Source organism: Elephas maximus, chromosome 4 (assembly GCF_024166365.1).
Source record: "Elephas maximus indicus isolate mEleMax1 chromosome 4, mEleMax1 primary haplotype, whole genome shotgun sequence".
In the NCBI taxonomy this organism is placed as follows: Eukaryota; Metazoa; Chordata; class Mammalia; order Proboscidea; family Elephantidae; genus Elephas; species Elephas maximus.
This window is the reverse complement of record NC_064822.1, coordinates 26,303,960-26,322,775: the sequence shown is the minus strand read 5'-3', so window position 1 is coordinate 26,322,775 and position 18,816 is coordinate 26,303,960. Positions and strand designations below refer to the sequence as shown.

Below are 18,816 nucleotides of genomic sequence, written 5' to 3'. Positions count from 1 at the left end.
TGTGTGTATGTACCATAGTTTGTTTATCCATTCATCTGTTCATGGGCATCTAGGTTGTTTCGATCCTTTTGCTCTTGTGAACAATGCTGCAGTGAGCACAGGCGTGCATATGTTTACTCATGTGACATCTCTTATTTCTCTAGGATATATTCCTAGGAGTGGGATTGCTGGGTCATATGGTATTTCTATTTCTAGCTTTCTAAGGAAGCATCATATCATTTTCCAAAATGGTTGTATCATTTTGCATTCCCACCAGCAGTGCATAAGAGTTTCCCAACTTTATTCTTAAGTATGCTTTCAGGTTTATGTTTTTCTTACATCCTAGTTTGTTTTTTTTTTTTTTAGTTCAGCTTCTAGCTTTCTCATAAAGACTTCCCATATTTATTCCTCCTCTGGATCCAAGCGTACATGATGGCATTGTTACCCAGGGACTTGGACCTGGCATTAATCACACCCTGAATGGTCAGGGGAAGACCAGTGGGACTGGTAAAGGAACCAGGGTCTGCTTGCTGAGCTCACACCATCTTAGCTATGCCACCTTGCTTGAACTCCCTAGTCCACTGTCCCTTCATTTGTAAAGGGAGAGTAATAAAACACACCTTACAAAGCTGTGTTATTAAACCAGATAATCCAAAATGGGGACAGACTAGTATCGGCTTTACAGCAGATAGGGTTATATAGATAGCTGCCGTCAAATTGACTCCGACTCGTGGTGACCTTATGTAGAACAGAATGAAACGTCACCTGGGCCTGCATCATCCTCATGATCATCGGCATGTTTGAGTCTGTCGTTGTGGCTATTGTGCCAATCCATCTCACCAAGGGTCTCCCTAATCCCCTACTTCACCAAATATGATGTCCTCCTCCAGTGACTGATCCCTCTGATGACATGTCCAAAACAACGAGTTGGACAGTGTTCTGCTGTGATCCATAAGGTTTTCTTTGGTTAAGATGGCCAGGTCTTTCTTCCTAGTCTGTCATAGACTGGAAACTCTACTGAAACCTGTCCACTCTAGGTGATCCTGCTGGTATTTGACATACCAGTGGTATAGCTTCCAGCATCACAGCAACATGTAAACCACTACAGTACAACAAACTGACAGCTGTTGTCTATGGGACTTTATAGTAGCCACTGAAAAAATGTTAGTTTCTTCTCTCTTTGTTTCTTCATCTACTATATAAAGGATTAGTCTATCAGCTTTAATTTCTTATCTGCCTCCAAGAGGCTGAGATTCAGATATATTGTTATTTGGTTATTGTAAAAATAATTTTCTCATGTGTATGTTTTATTTTTCTAGGAATATTGTTTCTTTTTTTTTAAATTATTTTTATGTCCTTCGGATGAAGGTTTACAGAACAAACTAGCTTCTCATTAAACAGTTAGCACACATAGTGTTGTACGACATTGGTTAACAATCCCACGACATGTCAACACTCTCTCTTCTGAGCCTTAGGTTCCCTATTACCAGCTTTCCCGTCCGCTCTGCCTTCTAGTCCTTGCCCCTGGGCTGGTGTGCCCCTTTAGTCTCGTTTTGTTTTATGGGGCCTGTCTAATCTTTAGCCGTGGGGGGAACCTCAGGAGCAACTTCATTACTGAGTTGAAAGGGTGTCCGGGGGCAATACTCTCAGGGTAATATTATGTTTCTTGAGGGTTGTTATAGTCTGTGCATCCATGACTGTGCTCACTATGGTGGTAGGCTTTCTGTGCTATTATAACATTCACCTATGTAGGTATCAATTATCACGTCTATTTGCCCTGTTTTTCATTAGGAAATACAGACTTCTTGAGTACATGATATATAAAACTTCATGTCCATATGCTTTCAGTGCTTTGCACACTGTACCAAGAGGTGTTTGATAAACATCAGAAGTAGATTGCCATAAAGAGGAATGAAGTCCTGATGCATTCTTCAACATGGATGAACCTTGGAAACATGCCAAATATAATAAATCAAACACCAAAGGACAGATATTGTATGACCCTACTTACATGAATACCTAGAATAGGCACATAATAGAGACTGAAGACTATTAGTGGTTACCAGGGGCCAGGAAGGGGAAAAGGGAAGTCATTGCTTTGGGGCACTGAGCTTCTGTTAAGGGTGGTAGAAAAATCTGGAAATAGTAGTGATGTTTGCACAATATGATAAATGTAATTAATATACTGAATTATAATTGTAAAAAAGAAGTCTCTGGGTAGCACAAATGGTTGAACACTCGACTGTTAGCTGAAAGGTTAGCAGTTCAAACCTACTCAGGGGTGCCTTGGAAGATAGATCCAAAAGGTCACAGCCTTGAAAACCCTATGTAACCGTTCTATTCTGAACACACGGGGTCGCCGTGAGTCAGAATTGACTCAACAACAACTAACAACAACAACTAAAAACTGTTGAAATGGCAAGTATATATACTCACCACAGTAAAAACATCCACTTAAATATGGAAAAAAAGTGGATTGTAACTACAAGTTATCCTTAATGATAGTTCACGATCTCTTTACACATTATACCTACAATTACTTATATTCGTAATAATTAATCTTCCATGGAAACTTTCAGTTACTGTAGAAAGTTCCTCAGCTATTCTATTCTTAAAATTGACATGATTCCGAGTTGTTGTCATTTAATTTATTTGATTTTTTTTTATTCTTGAAGAGTATACTCTGAACTGTTTGTGGCAAGTACTTGAATTTCAAATACTATTTTTCTGTTATAATTTGATATGTATTCCTACTGTGCTTTGGCTCCAAATATAATAAAAATCACATTTCTGAAACCCAAATTTTACCTCAAGGAATATTTCTGCTGTTGATAATGAACGATTTGTGTACAATGAACTCTTTTGAAAAAGTTTAGTCGAGTGTCCTCGACCCTCACCCTCTTTGAAAACTCATTAATAATAATACATATGAAATACAAAATAAACAGCAAATCCTTTGTTATTAGAGATTCTCTTGAGGTTAAATGAGTTGAAAATAGGACACTCACACTACCGTTGCCCAGAGAACTTGCTGCATTTTACACAAATAACATGCGTGTTATATATTTTTGCCAACCTTGCAACTCCCTTGTGCATTATTTTCCTAGGCAAGCTGTGTGCATTGTATGTATAGGCGCATTATTTTCAAAAATACAGTAATTCTGTTGGTATTGTCTTCCCAGATAATAAATATATAGTATTACAACATTTCCTTGTTTATATTCCAGTATTAACAGTACTACCTCTTTAAACGAGATCTTATCCCCTCTTACCAATTTCGTTAATAAGTATTTAATTTAAGCCTCTCCAGCACATAACACCTTTATTCAAGTAGGCCCTTTGGCCCCTCCTAGTCTCAAGGATATATCTGGAGACTTGCAAAAAAAATCTCAAGTTTAGGAACATTGCTATAGAACAAAGCCAGTCTTTAACCCGTCTGAGAAGAGTTCTGCTACGCATAGGCTTTTTCTTTTCCCCCAAGAATAAGTAAAAGTTTGTTTGATAAATAACAAAACAGTATTATGTCTCTAAATAGCCTTTAAATTACTCAGCTTGTCTCAAGAACTAATCCTGAATACTTTGGTTTCTAATTGTTATAGCTGATAGCTTAAAAAGCTTATGATTTTTTTCCCTTTTTTGAGTACCAACCTAATAAAATAAATGGTGTTGTTACGTAGTCACTGCTTGTCTTAGTCATCTAGTGCTGTTATAACAGAAATGCCACAAGTGTATGGCTTTAACAAAGAGAAATTTATTGTCTCACAGTCTAGTTGGTTAAAGTACAAATTCAGGGTGTCAGCACCAGTGGAGGGCTTTCTCTCTCTGTTGGCTCTGGAGGAAGGTCCTTGTCATCAATCTTCCCCTGATCAAGGAGCTTCTCAGGCGCAGGGACCCCAGGTCCAAAGGACGAGCTCTGCACCTGGTGCTGCTTTCTTGGTGGTATGAGGTCCCCAACTCTCTGCTTGCTTCTCTTTCCTTTTATCTCTTGAGAGATAAAAGGTGGTGCAGGCCCCACCCCAGGGAAACTCCCTTTAGCTTGGATCAGGGAGTCGACCTGAGTAAGGGTGGTGTTACTATCCCACCCTAATACTCTCAAAATAAAATTGTAATCACAAAATGGAGGACAAGCACACATGGCCTAACCAAGTTGACACATACATTTAAAAAAAAAAAAAAAATTGGGGGGGGGGACATAATTCAATCCTTGATACTGCTGGACTAGTTTGAGGTATTAAAGATTGATTTATGTAATTTAATTAACCATACTTAACTCCAGGTCTCTCAACAAAGAAGTGAGTCCTATTTGGAAGATAAAAGAGGGAAGAATCCTATAGTGCTCTCGGACCGTGGCTTTCTTCTCAGGGTGGCTGTGGCTCAGGACTTGTGAAATCCAAAACCCCTGGATGATGACTTGCCTGTCCTGAGCACCCATGTTTTCAGAGTCTTTGTTTGGTCTGATAAAAACAAAATTGTCAGGGTTGAGTTGGGTCTCAAAACCCCCCTTGAGCATTCAAGACATTCATCAAAGAGGACTTTCCCCTGACTGGGGCTCCACTTTCTTCTGGTTTTCTGGGTCTCCTCCCTCTCTCATTTGCTCATTTTTGATATGAAGAATGAGTCTCTAATTGCTATGGGTGAACTCCACTTACCATACTGAGTTAACTCTAATATTAGAAGTAGTAGTAATTGCAATAATGATAGCTAACATGTATCGAGCATTTAATTTTTGTTAAGCACTGTGGTCCCTAGGTGGTGCAAACAGTTATCACGTTCAGGTGCTAATCAAAAGATTGGTGGCTCAAATCTACCCAGAGTTGCCTCAGGAGAAAGGCTGGGTGATCTAGTTCCAAAAAATCAGTCATTGAAGCACACTTTTTTTTTTTTCTAGTCTGACACACATGAGGTTGCCATGAGGCAGCGTTGACTTGACAACAACTTTTTTTTTTTAATGCATATACTTATCATTTCGTTCTTTTTTTTCCTAGATAATATTTTATTGTGTTTTTGGTGAAAGTTCACAGAGCAGATTAGGTTGCCATTAATAATTTCTACACAGATTTTCCAGTAGCAATGGTTATATTCTTCATGATGTGTGAACATTCTCATTATTTGCGTTCTGCATGTTCAGTTTCCAGTAATCTACTTTCCCTGCACCCTTACCTTCTCATTTTTTTTTTTTTGTTTTTGTTTTTAAGTAATTGTTGACTTTTTGGTTTCATATGGATGATTTTTTAAAGGAGTGCAATAGTTATCGGTGATATTCATTATTTTGTGAGGCAATCTTTATTTTGCTAAAAGGTGACCTCAGGGAATAGCTTCAGTTCAAGGGTTAAAGTGTATTTCAGGGCATTAGTTTTGGGGAATCCTATATTCTCAACTGGTTCAGAAATTCTAGATTTTTTTTAAGAATTTGAGGCTCTGTTCCACAATTTTTCCATTTCTGTCAGAATCCATCTATTGTTGCCCTAATCAGAAGGGTTGGTAGTGGTAGTTGGGCACCATCTAGTTCTTCTGGTCTCAGAGTAGATGAGGCTGTGATTTTGTAGACAGTCCTGTAGACTAATTTCTTCTCTGTGTCTTGGCTTTCCTTCTATCATTTAATTCTTATAACAACTCTGCAATATAAGAACTGTTATCTTTCCCACTTTACAAATGAGGAAAATGAGGCACAAAGAGCTTAGATAATTTGTCTCAGTTACTAGTGAAGCTGAAATTTCAAAAGAGTGAACTTGGCTTCAAAATTATTGATCTCAATCATTTTATCTTATATAACACATGATGTATTCTATTAAAAAAAAAATCATACAACGGAGATGCAATTGAAATCCTCCTTGACTCTCCCATCTCATATTAGTCGCCTTCCTAAAGGTAAATGCTCTTTTGAGTTTTCCAGATCTTTGTTTTTATGTATTTGTAATACATGTACATATAACATTATATCCTTTAAAGAGTTTAAAAAGTACAAACCATATCATACAGTACGTCTTAATTTATAACTTGGTTTTTGTAATGCAACAACATATTTTACATGTTTTTCTAGTTTAATACAAAGGTTGGACATTATTTTTTTTAAACCATTGCAAAGTATCCTATATTATGGATGTGCCCTAGACTCTTCAATTGTTTCCCTATAGATGGATGGTGATATGATTTTTTATAATATAAATAGTACTGCAATAAGCATCCTTGTATAAACCCCCTACACACACTTCTCATACCCATAAGAGGATAAAAAACATAGTAGTATTGTAGAGTTTGATTCCCTACTTGACCTTTTCCCATTCTCCAAGATTAAACACACACAATTACAATTTTAGAAAATTGCGTATACAGTGTTTTTCTTTCTAAAAAAAAAAATCCTTGCCCCTTAGTGTCCTGGGGTTCACAGGATGGTAGTGGAGGAACGCCACAATGAAGGTGTGTCCCTCTCCCTTGGCCAAACATTTTCTGGATTCATTTCTTTGGAGGAGAAAATGACCTAGCGTTATGGATTGAATTGTGTTCACCCTAAATATGTGTTGGAATCCTAACCCTACACCTGTGGAAAGGAGCCCTGGTGGCGCATGGTTAAATGCTCAGCTGCTAACTAAAAGGTCAGTGTTTCAAACCTACCAACCACTCCATGGGAGAAAGATGTGACAGTCTGCTTCCATAGAGATTACAGCTTTGGAAACCCTCTGGGGCAGTTCTTCTCTGTCCTAGAGGGCTGCTATAAATCAGAATCGACTTAATGACAGTGGGTTTTTTGGTATATCTGTGGATCTAATTCTGTTTGGAAATAGGGTTTTCTTGGTTATATTAATGGGGCCATAATAGTGTGGGGTGTGTCCTAAACCTAATCGCCTGAGCTAGAAAAAGAGTGGATTAGACACAGGCACACATATGGGGGAAGACAGAGAGAGAGGGCTAAGGCTGGTCCCCGACATGTGAGGAGCACCTACAAGCCAAAGCATGCCAACCACTACTAACAAGGAGAGGATCAACTTGACTGAGACCCTGATTTGGACTTTTAACCTCTAGAACTGTGAGAAAGTAAATGTATGTTCTTAAAAGCCATCCACTTGTGGCATTTCTGTTACAGCGGCTCTAGGAGACTAAAACATGTGAGGGGGACATTCCCATCCAATATGCCAATTTGGGTCTCTCCTGACCACTTGTCAGTGATCTTTCTCCTGGGTGAACTGCTTTAAAAGGCCAAGGAGCAAAATAAACCAATTGCAAAAGGACAAATATTGTATGACCACACTTATATAAAAAGACAAAAAAAGAAAAAAAGGCAGATGTGTTGAGACCAAAGTTTATTAGTGGTTACCAGTGGTGGGAGGGAGGGGGGAAAAGGAGGGTTAACAGTGATGCAAAAATTGCATTGATTAAGGGTAGGGTTGCACAGCCAATTGCATAGTCAATAAGTTGTACACCTGTAAAAAGTTGAATGGCAAAAATTGTGTGATAGATATATTTACAACAAGGATTAAAACTAAAAGAGTAACTGCTGAGGCTGCTTGTGTCCAGCCAAACACCTCATGGGATTTGGCTCCTTACTTTGGAGGTTTAGGGTCATGGTTTCATGAGCTATCCCAGTTAATTAGCTTAATAACATCTTTAGTGCTTCTGTTCTACCTCGTAGGTCATTGTGTAGTGCCTGGGTCTTGAAATCTTGCAAGTGGCCATTCAACGCACAACAATTGGTCTCTATTCACCTGAAGAAACAGAGGAAGAAGGAGATCCAGGAATAGGAGGAGGATATGGAAAGTGTGGCTAATCACCTCCATGAACAACTGCCTCCTCTGCTATGAGACCAGAAGAACTGGATGGTGTCCACCTACCATTACTGAACATTTTGATCAAAGATTCCATAGAAGAATCCTGATCAAAAGGGAGAAAATGCAGAAAGGAATTTCAAATTCTCATGGACTGTAGACTTTCTGAGACCATGGGGGTGGTTAAATCCCTGAAACTATTGTCCTGAGATAATCTTTAAACCCTAAGCCAAAAATATCCCCTGAAGTCATCTTAAAACTGAACAATAGTTTAGCTTAACTAGTAAAAAAGGTCTTCCTTGAGCATCATGATCTTTTAAAAACTATCTACATGGGATGAAATTGACAACGGCAACTTGGAAGATTAGATAGGAAGCTTAGGGGGTAGTGAGTTTATGTTAACGAGGGAGGAGCAACTCAGAAAAGGAGGGTGAGAATGGTTGCACAACTCGAAGAATATAATCAATGCCATTAAATTGTACATGTAGAAATTGTTGAATTGGTGTATGTTTTGCTGTGTATACTCTCAACAACAACAAAAAACAAATAAAATTTAGAGAAAAAAAAAAATCCAAGGAGAAGAACCCTTGTATATATTTTATATAATGCGAGGAAAACTGGTTTCTAAATGTCTTCATCCAATTTGTAGATGGTTCAGTAGTCGCACCAGTGTATTTGCTGCCTCTGGTTTCCCTGAAATGTGTGTGCAGCTCCTTGCCTTCCTTTGGAATCACATTTCCATGGAGAATCATGTGTTTCCATTCCTATCTTCCCACTAGAAGTTCTCCAAATTTTCTCCTTTCACTAAAATGTTCTCTGTCACCCGGTGAGCAATTTCTTTGTACTGGCTGGACTACTTAGGAAAACAGTTTCCTAAAGCACCTTTTCTTATAGCAATGTAAAGGATAAACAGAACCCCTTTACACTGTAGATATGAATTAACGGTATGGGCTCACATCCTAATTTTTAATTTATCCAAAAACTCCCCATTAAGACTCTTCCTTGGCTTTCATCTCTTTAATTATGACTAATCATAATACTAATACCAATAGCTCTCTTAAAACTGTTTAATTTGGCCATTTTTTCCTCTGTTTTAATTAAAAAATTTAATTAAAAAAAATTAGCACAGTTTTATTTGCTTTTATTCCACTCCTCAGGGATTTGCCAAGATACAGCCCAGATCTGGTCCCTTTTAAAAAGAATCATGGAATATGAGAGCTGGGCATTCTTCAATTATCACTTATATAAAGAAACTGAGTGGTTATAAGTCCCCCACTGATAGCCTAGAATTCATATCACCTCATTGAAGTTCACTGGTGTTTCCTTCCACTGATGGTGACCTGATTTTCTGAGCTAGACTTTGGTGTATGGTTAATGCATAGAAGGATATCCAAGTTCTTCTGGCCAGCGTTGAGTAAATTGTCTATATAGTCTCAGAAGGGTTTTTTCTTTTGCTTTTTGGTTGTATTTTTTGGGGGGAGAGGAGGTGGTTAGGGGGTGTTTCTGGGGATCATAACACACTGTAAACCCTGACAAGAGTACTGAGCTCCTATAGGTTTTAGGAGTTGGTGGTGGATATTGGAGTGTGTACTTAGCTTCTCATGTCTAGAGCCAGGTTGACCAGATCTGGATTTGTAGAGATGCTTAGATGGTATCGCTCTGTGTTGGGTCCTCTCACTTCTCACACACTTTGGAATCAGAGGAACTGTGAGACTTTTTTGCTCAAGACAGCCCTGGAGGGGTTTTAAGAATCCCAGCTGGACCTGAAGTGGGGAATGTGATTTCCCCAGCCAGGGGTTCAAGGAAATATTTTTCTCACCCCTCATTATGGCTCTGAGGAGAGGCTTCAATTCTCAGGGTAGGAGAGATCCCCAGCCTTCTTCTTGACCTGGAAAGAGAGGGTGTGGGCAGTTCCCTGCCTACATCAAACTGAGTGCGTGTGTGTGATGATTTTAACTGTGACTTCAAAATCTTTGTGAACATTCCAGACAAACCCCCTGACGGTGGGCCTGGATTGTTGACCACATTCCTAGGTGCCTCCTCAAGCAGGTTTGTAGCTCAGGGCCTGGGTGGGGAAACAGAAAGCATCCAAGTCTACGTCAGGCACTGGTTCTCCTCCCTTTCTTTTCTGTGTCCCTCTTCTTTATCTGTGATGGTTAAGATTGTGTGTCAACTTGGCTGGGCCATGATTCTCAGTGCTGGCAGTTGTATAATGTTGTGATTACTTCCCTGTTGAAATCTGATATGTGGTCAGCCCCATGATGGAATCTGCTGAGTGGTACTGGTGGGGGCAGGGCCTGTGGCGGCTCACCCTCAGCCTACATCTATCTGCCTTCCTCCATCTACTTCCTTCCTGCTCTCCTTGCCAAGGTTTTTGGCTTGTTCTGAATCCAGCAGCTGCCTCTTGTCTGACCTCCAGTTCTTGGGACTTGAGCTAGCAGCTTACTTGTCCATCCTGGGATTCGTCGATCATCACAGCCTGTGAGCGAGAGTCCTGCTCCCTGACTTGCCAATCTTGGGTTCACCAGCTTCTGCAGCTCCATGAATTGGGAAGGGCCTCTGTCATGATCCATGGACTTGGGATGTTCCAACCTCTACAGTCATGTGAGCTGTTTCTTTGATATAAATCTCTCTCTCTATATATTTATAAACTTTAGTGGTTTTGCTTCTCTAGAGAACCCAGCCTGATGTTAGAAAGGCATGGTGTCTTTGGGGTGCTTTTTTTTCTCACCACCTTCATCCTACCTGTACCTGCTGACTCAGTCTGGCAAGTTATAGCATTGGCTTCTAGTGCATCTTGGCTGGCTCAACACCGTGAAGTAGGCCATTTCGACAGGACATGTGCAGTAATTAGCCATGTGGTAGAACCTGGCAGTTGCCCTGGGAGACTGAGATGGCGTGGTGCTTGTGGCATAGGTGCTAGCAAGCACCTTTTGCTATCATTAGTGTGAAGCACTGGAAGGCATGAGGTACTGGGAAAGGAAGGTGAGGAACCAAACACTACTGAAGTTCCTCATTTAAACTTCGTTCTGGGATCCTCAGGGCACTTCCTCTGCATGACTTCTCAGAAGCACCACAACTAGGACAACACTTTGCTGACAACTCTTAATGCCAAGTTTAGCAACAATCAGAGAAAGGGAAAAAATATAGAGAGAGTTGTCTCCAAGAACTTTGCTTTTTAATCTGCACTGGGTGTTATATGTATGGGAGTGTTTTCTCTTCAATGTTGACAATATGATAGCTCCACAGAAAGATTCATTTCCTCTCAGAATGATGTCAAAAGGAAGCTATTAATGATACCACTTTGAGGATATTCTACTTTCTCATCATGCTTTCCTCACAATCCATAAGATCACTATTCTCCGGGCTACCATTACCTCCACCAGTCTTAGGCAGGGAAGAGGGCCTTTCACTGAAGCTCATAGCACTGTTTCAAGGCACAAATGTGAACTAAAATGAAATGTTTCTTTAATATTAAACCCAAAGTTTGATTGCACAAAGTCTTTCCTTTTAAGACTACTCTGGATTCTTCATTACTGAGTCAATTTGCTGTGATTTCTTGGCTCTGGAACCCTCTTCTTTCAATGTCTCTTTTCCACTGAGTCCTAATGTATATGGCATAGTGTATCCTGTATTCATAAGTTATAGCTTTTCAGATAAAATTTAAAAATGAAACATGGCTTCTCAAAGACTCTGAAAAATCGAGTATATTGATCTGTCTTCACCACATGGTAAAAAAGGCTTTATTTACCTTTATAATCTTCGAATCTTGGCATGAAATAAAGGTGGCAAGAAAACGGAGATTTTAAATGACAGTTTTGGTTCTGTGAGACAAACTGGCCAGGACGTTCTTTCCAACTAGTTGGGGATGTGTAGAGATAAAGGTTTGATGGAAGCTGACTTGCCCTCATAATGCTGTGACAACTTCTGAGTGGCTGAGATCAGGGCCACAGGGAGGAGGAGGGGAAGAGGCTGTTCACTTCTGGAGTGTGGTTTGTGGGGCCATGAAAAAGAAGAGCCATTTTGCCCCAAAGTTTTTTCCCACCAAATTCCATGGGGTCCAAAATACTGAAACTTGAGATTAATCTTCTAGGTTAATGCACCTCTTTCCTTGGGTTCTTACCAAAGGACAAAAAAAAAATCCTGGTATTGAAATATAGTAAACCATTAACACTTTGACGTGAATGTATTTGTCAGCCTTAGTAGCTGAAAACATCAAGGAAAGTATCTACAAATTTGTGAATGGGTCTAGATCAGCCCCGTTTTTGTAAATAAATTTTTATTGGAACACAGCTATGCCCATTAGTTTATGAATTGTCTGTAGCTGCTTTTCACAATGATAGTAGAGCTGAGTGATGGTGGCAGAGACCACATGACCCACAAAGCCTAAAATATTTATTAACGGCCCTTTACAGAAAAACTGTGCTGACCCTTTGCCCAAAGTTGTGCTGTCCAATAGAGCAGCCACCAGCTACATGGAGCTATTTAAATGCTAAAATTAAATAGAATTAAAAACCCACTTCTTCATTTGCACTAGCCACAGTTCATATGCTCATTAGGAACATGTGGTTAGTGGCTACCATATTGGATAGTTCGGATACAGAATATTTTCATCATTGTAGAAGGTCCTATTGGACAGTGCAGGTCCACAGGAATAAATTCTTTTATATTAATCCACTCACAACTAACCATATCAAGTTCTTTGATCTCCATCACTTCATTCAACCCAAGATAAAAATCATCCCAGGGAGGAGGTGAGGCTAAGATGACGGAGTAGTCAGACACATCCTGTGGCCCCTCTTATAACCAAGACTCTAAAAAACAAATGAATAAATTATATATGACAATCTAGGAGCCCTGAACATCAAAGGCAAAGTTGAAGAATAGGACTGAGCAGCAGAGGGTGGCAGAGATGGCTCAGAAGCAGCGAGGAGTTGCAGACCCAACCTGGCAGGAACTGGTACCCTGAAGGCTGGATCAGCTGGCATGCATGGTGAGGCAAGCAGTGGAGCTTGGGACTCGTTTTCCACATTAAGAGACTGAGCGGCAGAGAGTCTACTCAAGCCTCCAGAACCAATGAAAAGTGGCATTCAATTGGAAAAAGGTAAGAACATGCATCTAACTTGCTGCATGGATCAAAAAGCACCCCCTTTGGGAAGAACCTGTCTTGCATTTACCTGCTCCCTCCCTGCTTTGCACCTTATCTGGGCCAGCTTCAGTGATTGCTGAGTCCCCTGGGTCAGAAGTAGGACCCATTGTGTGCCCTGAGCCATTCTTCTGGCTTTGGAGAGGGAAAAAATTAACCAACAGGAAAAAATAACCTGCCAGCTCCCCTAAGTCAGGAAGTCAGGGAAGGCACAGCCCCTTTGCCTAGGCACAGGCATAAGTGGTCCACAGACTTTGAATGCCTTTCACCCTTACATAGACCTGTGTGGGCCCATTTCAAAAGCATAAGCCCTCATTAGCATAGGGCAACAGGTATATAGCTGAAGCCTATTTTCAACTATATCAGCTATAAGGGGGCGTAACAGATTTATGACATTTGACACCACACTGCCTGTTAATCAGGGTCATCACCTACCCACATCAGGAGCTGGAAGACTGGTGGTTCCACCCACTCCACCTAGCTACCCATGACAAGGGTCCAAGAATAAGTCGTGCCTCCCAATCCTTACAGACAACAGCACTGGGTACCCATATTGTAGCTGCAAAACCCACCCACCTACACACTCTAGGGAACAGGGACTTGCTTTCCTCCCAGACACTCAGAGACAGCTGTCAGGCCCCTGCATTTCTCAGTGCATGACCCTCTACTACAGTCAGATACTTGTGCCTACTCCAGTCACCTCTTCCCCATCTAGGACCACAGATGAGAGCCTGCACCACACACTCAGTGACCAACAATCTGGACACCTGAGCTGAATCCATACAAGAAGAGTAAGTGGACTTCTGGGTTCACATACCTAGTAACAGCTCTAACTACTTGGCGACAGGACGTGAGAGCTTCAGAGACACCAACAGTCAAACTAGCTCACATGACCAGCCTATTTGGGCATATCAAAACAAAACAAAACAAGAAGTTAGGACACAGTAAGCAAACATAAAATAAATAAATATAATAATTTGTCAATGGCTCAGAGACAACAGTCAATATCAAATCACATAAAAAGCAGACAATGATGGCTTCAGCAAGCACCCAAAAAAAGAATTAAGAAAACTTCCAAAGGAAGATAACTTTTTGGAAATACCAGAGGTAAAATTCAGAAGATTAATCTATAGAGCTCTGCAAGAGATCAGGAAGGAGATCAGGTAACATGCAGAACACACCAAGGAACACACAGATAAAGCGACAGAGGAATTTAAGGAGGTTATACAAGACTATAATGACAAATTTAACAGGCTGCAAGAATCCATAGAGAGACAGCAAATGGAGATCCAAAGGATTAACAATAAAATTTCAGAGTTAGACAACTCAACAGAAAGTCAAAGGAGCAGAATTGAGGCAATGGAAGTCAGAAATAGTGAGACTGAAGATAAAGCACTTGACACCAACTTATTTGAGGAAACACCAGAGAAAAGAATTAAGAAAAATGAAGAAACCATAAGAATTATGTGGGACTCTATCAAGAGGAACAACCTATGAGAGACTGGAGTACCAGAATGGGGGTGGGGGGTGGGGAGGTGCGGGGATAACAGAAAATGCAGAGAGAATGTTGAAGATTTGCTGGCAGAAAACTTGCCTGATATTGTGAAAGATGAGAAGATGTCTATCCAGGTAGCTCATCGAAGCCCACACAGGGTGGATCCCAAAAGAAAGTCACCAAGACATATTTTAATCAAGCTTGTCAAAACCAAAGATAAAGAAAGAATTTTAAGAGTGGCTAGGTCTGGGTAGGGGTAAATGAAAAGTCACCTGCAAAGGAGAGTCAATAAGAATAAGCTCAGACTACTCGGCAGAAACCATGCAGGCAAGAAGGCAATGGGATGACTTATATAAAGCTTTTAAGGAAAAAAACTGCCTGCCAAGAATTATATATCCACCAAAACTGTCTCTCAAATATGATGGTGAAATTAGGGCATTTCCAGATAAACAGAAATTTAGGGAGTTTGTAAAAACCAAACCAAAATTACAAGAAATACTAAAGGGAGTCCTCTGGTTAGAAAATCAATAACATCGAATAACAACTGAATACTAGAACACAGGACAGAACAACCAGGTATCAATCTAGATAGGGAAATCACAAAACTCAAAGCTAAAACATTGAAAATAGGGAAACGGAGAGGTCAATATGTAAAAGATGACAACATTAAAACAAAAAAGAGGGACTTAGTAATGTAGTCATAAATCTTTCATATGGAGAGGAAGTCAAGGTGAAATAAAGAAATAAAAGACTGGTTTAAACTTAGAAAAATAGGGGTAAATATTAAGATAATCACGAAGGAAACTAACAATCCTACACATCAAAATAAAAAACAAGAGAAACATAGGCTCAGTAAATACAAAATCAGCAGCAATGAAAATGATGAAAAGAAAATACATAAAGAAAAACAACTCAGCACAGAAAATTAAGTGGAACGAAGAAACTGTCAACAACAACACACACACACACACCAGACATCAAAATGACAGCACTAAACTCATACCTATCAATAATTATGCTGAATGTAAATGGACTAAACGCACCAAGAGAGTGGCAGAATGGATAAAAAACACAATCTGTTTACATGCTGCCTACAGACACACTTTAGACTTAAAGACATGAACAAACTAAAACTCAAAGGATGGAAAAAATATATCAAGCAAAGAACAATCAAAAAAGAGTAGGAGTGGCAATAGTAATCTCTGGCAAAATAGACTTTAAAGCAAAATCCACCACAAAGGATAAGGAAGGACACTGCGTAATGATTAAAGGGACAATACATCAGGAGGACATAACCATAATAAATATTTACAAACCCAATGACAGGGCTCCAAAATACATAAAACAATCTCTAACAGCATTGAAAAGAGAAATAGCTCCACAATAACAGTAGGAGACTTCGACACAGCACTTTTGGTGAAGGACAGAACATCCAGAAAGAAGCTCAATAAAGACACAGAAAATCTAAATGCCACAATCAGCCAACTTGATCTCATAGATATACACGAAACACTCCACCCAACAGCAGCCAAGTATACTTTCTTTTCCAATGTACATGGAACATTCTCCAGAATAGACCACATATCAGGCCACAAAGCAAGCCTTAACGGAATCCAAAACATCAAAATATTACAAAGCATCTTTTCTGACCATAAAGCCATAAAAGTAGAAATCAGTAACAGAAAAAGCAGGGAAAAGAAATCAAACACATGGAAACTGAACAGTACCTTGCCCAAATACTAGTGGGTTATAGAAGAAATTAAGGATGGGATAAAGAAATTCAGAGAATCAAAAGAGAATGAAAACACATTCTATTAGAACCTTTGGGACACCAAAAAAAGCAATGCTCAGAGATTAGTTTATAGCAGTAAACGCACACATCCAAAAAGAAGAAAGGCCCAAAATCAAAACATTAACCCTATAGTATGAACAAGTAGAAAGGGAGCAGGAAAAGAAGCCCTCAGGCACAAGAAGAAAGCAAATAATAAAAACTAGAGCAGAATTAAATGAAATAGAGACTAGAAAAGGAATTAAGTCAACAAGACCAAAAGCTGGTTCTTTCAAAAGATCAACAAAATCGATAAACCATTGGCCAAACTGACGAAAGAAAAACAGGAGAAGCAAATAATCCAAATAAGAAATGAGATGGGCAATATCGCAACAGACCCAATTGAAATTAAAAGAATCATAAGAGAATACTATGAAAAATTGTACTCCAACAAATTTGAAAACCTAGAGGAAATGGACAAATTTCTAGAAACACACTACCTACCTAAACTAACACTAAATATAAATAGAAAATAGAAAACTAAATATACCTATAAAAAAAGAAGAGATTGAAAAGGTAATTAAAAAGCTATCAACAACAAAAAAGCCCTGGCCCTGACAGCTCCACTGGAGAATTCTACCAAACTTTCAGAGAAGAATTAACACCACTACTACTAAAGGTATTTCAGAGCATAGAAAAGGATGGAATACTCCCAAACTCATTCCATGATACCAGCATAACTCTGATACCAAAACTAGGTAAAGACAGCACAAAAAATTGAAAATTACAGACCTATATCCATCATTAACTTAGGTGCAAAAATCTTCAACAAAATTCCAGCCAATAGAATTCAACAACATATCAAAAAAATAATTCACCATGACCAAGTGGTATTCATGCCAGGTATGCAGGGATGGTTCAACATTAGAAAAACAATCAATGTAATCCATCACAAAAATAAAACAAAAGGCAAGAACCACATGATCTTATCAATAGATGCAGAAAAGGCATTTGACAAAGTCCAACACCCATTCATGATGAAAACTCTCAGCAAAATAGGAATAGAAGGAAAATTCCTCAACATTATAAAGGGCATTTATACAAAGCCAAAAGACAACATCATCCTAAATGGAGAAAGCCTGAAAGCATTCCGCTTGAGAACAGGAACACAAGTATGCCCTTTATCACGACTCTTATTCGACACTGTGCTGGAGGTCCTAGCTAGAGCAATTTGGCTAGAAAAAGAAGGAAAGGGCAACCAAATTGGTAAGGGAGAAGTAAAAGTATCCTTATTTGCAGATGATATGACCTTATACACAGAAAACTCCAAAGAATCCTCAAGAGAACTACTGAAACTAATAGAAGAGTTCAGCAACCCTACAAATTGTAGTAAAAAGACCAGACTAATAGCCGGACTGAGACTGAAGGAAACCCAGAAGACATGGCCCCAGGACTCAGTTAATCCAGAACTAAAATCATTCCTGAAGCCAATTCTTCAGACAAAGATTAGGCTGGTCTATAAGACAAAAAGGATACTTTGAAGAGTGTACTTCTTAGTTCAAGTATCTAGTTCGAGTAGATACGTGAGACTAAATGGGCAGCTCCTGTCTGGAGGTGAGAAGAGAAGGCAGAAAGGGACAGGAGACGGTTGAATGGACGCGGGAAATCTGCTGACATATTATAGGCATAGCAATTAGGGTCACATAACAATGTGCATATAAATTTTTGTATGAGAAACTAACTTGAGCTGTAAACTTTCACTTAAAGCACAATTTAAAAAAAGGAAAAATCATCTCAGGGAATGAGTTAAACACATTCTCTATCTCTGGTCATTAGGGTAGACTTTGTTCTGTTAATAACAGTCCATCTAGAATTCCTGCCAGTGTATTTATTATCTAATTTTTAAAGCTGATTACTGTCTTCTTATATGTGTCTAAAAATTACTGAGCGTTCTAGCAATTTCCAGACATTTCTTTTGACTCCTGCATTCACAATTCCTTCCTGGCCTCTTCTCAGGAGATTTCAGCTCTCTGCACTGTGGATGGATTCCCTTGCTCAGGTGGAAGGTCAGTCAGCACCTCAAGCCTGAAGACACTTGGCTGAACTTCAGATGAGAACAGTACATACCCTCTTCCAAAGACAGTACTGAAAAGCCATCATCGGTGCTACAAGTGAGCTGTTTATGTCCGTAAGTGAGGAGTGCTTATATATGGTGAAGTCTATGCCTAAATACTTGGGATTGGATAAGATGCTAAATAAAATTATCTACTCACTATCCCAACTTACAGGTGATGCAACCGAGGCTCAGAGCGGTTAAACAACCAGCTAGTCAGTGGCTAAGCTGGCCGATGACCCATGTTTCCAGCTCCTAGTCTGCTCTTCCCTCTACTCCACAATTTCTCTTTACAATTGTAAGTTTTCATTAAATACCAGTAAAAGATAAGATAAAATGCACATGTATTTTAACACGGGTAGACACTGCATGATGTTGTAGCACTGAGAAACTTTGGTTTCACCCAACATCATTTCAAATTTCCCCAAATACAAAATGTTGACGTCAAGGCTAAAACCGTCACATATGAAACTTCCTTTCAGTGTTGAGAGAGTGTGAAACATTCTCCTTTTTGAGAATTCCCAGAGGCTGTTATGGCTCATGCAAGCATAGAGA

General features: G+C 39.5%; 1 long non-coding RNA gene across 3 annotated transcripts in view; it reads left to right on the top strand.

Moving 5' to 3' along the window:
• Positions 1-18,816, top strand: part of LOC126074891 (uncharacterized) — a 126,062-nt gene that overhangs the window by 90,956 nt on the left and 16,290 nt on the right. For 2 of the 3 annotated variants that reach the window (XR_007517053.1, XR_007517052.1), the window contains one exon: positions 7,607-8,303. The exons of the other annotated variant lie outside the window; for it this stretch is intronic. This is a non-coding gene — a long non-coding RNA (uncharacterized LOC126074891). Of the gene's footprint in view, positions 1-7,606; positions 8,304-18,816 lie in introns of those variants that run through there. 3 annotated transcript variants of the gene reach the window in all.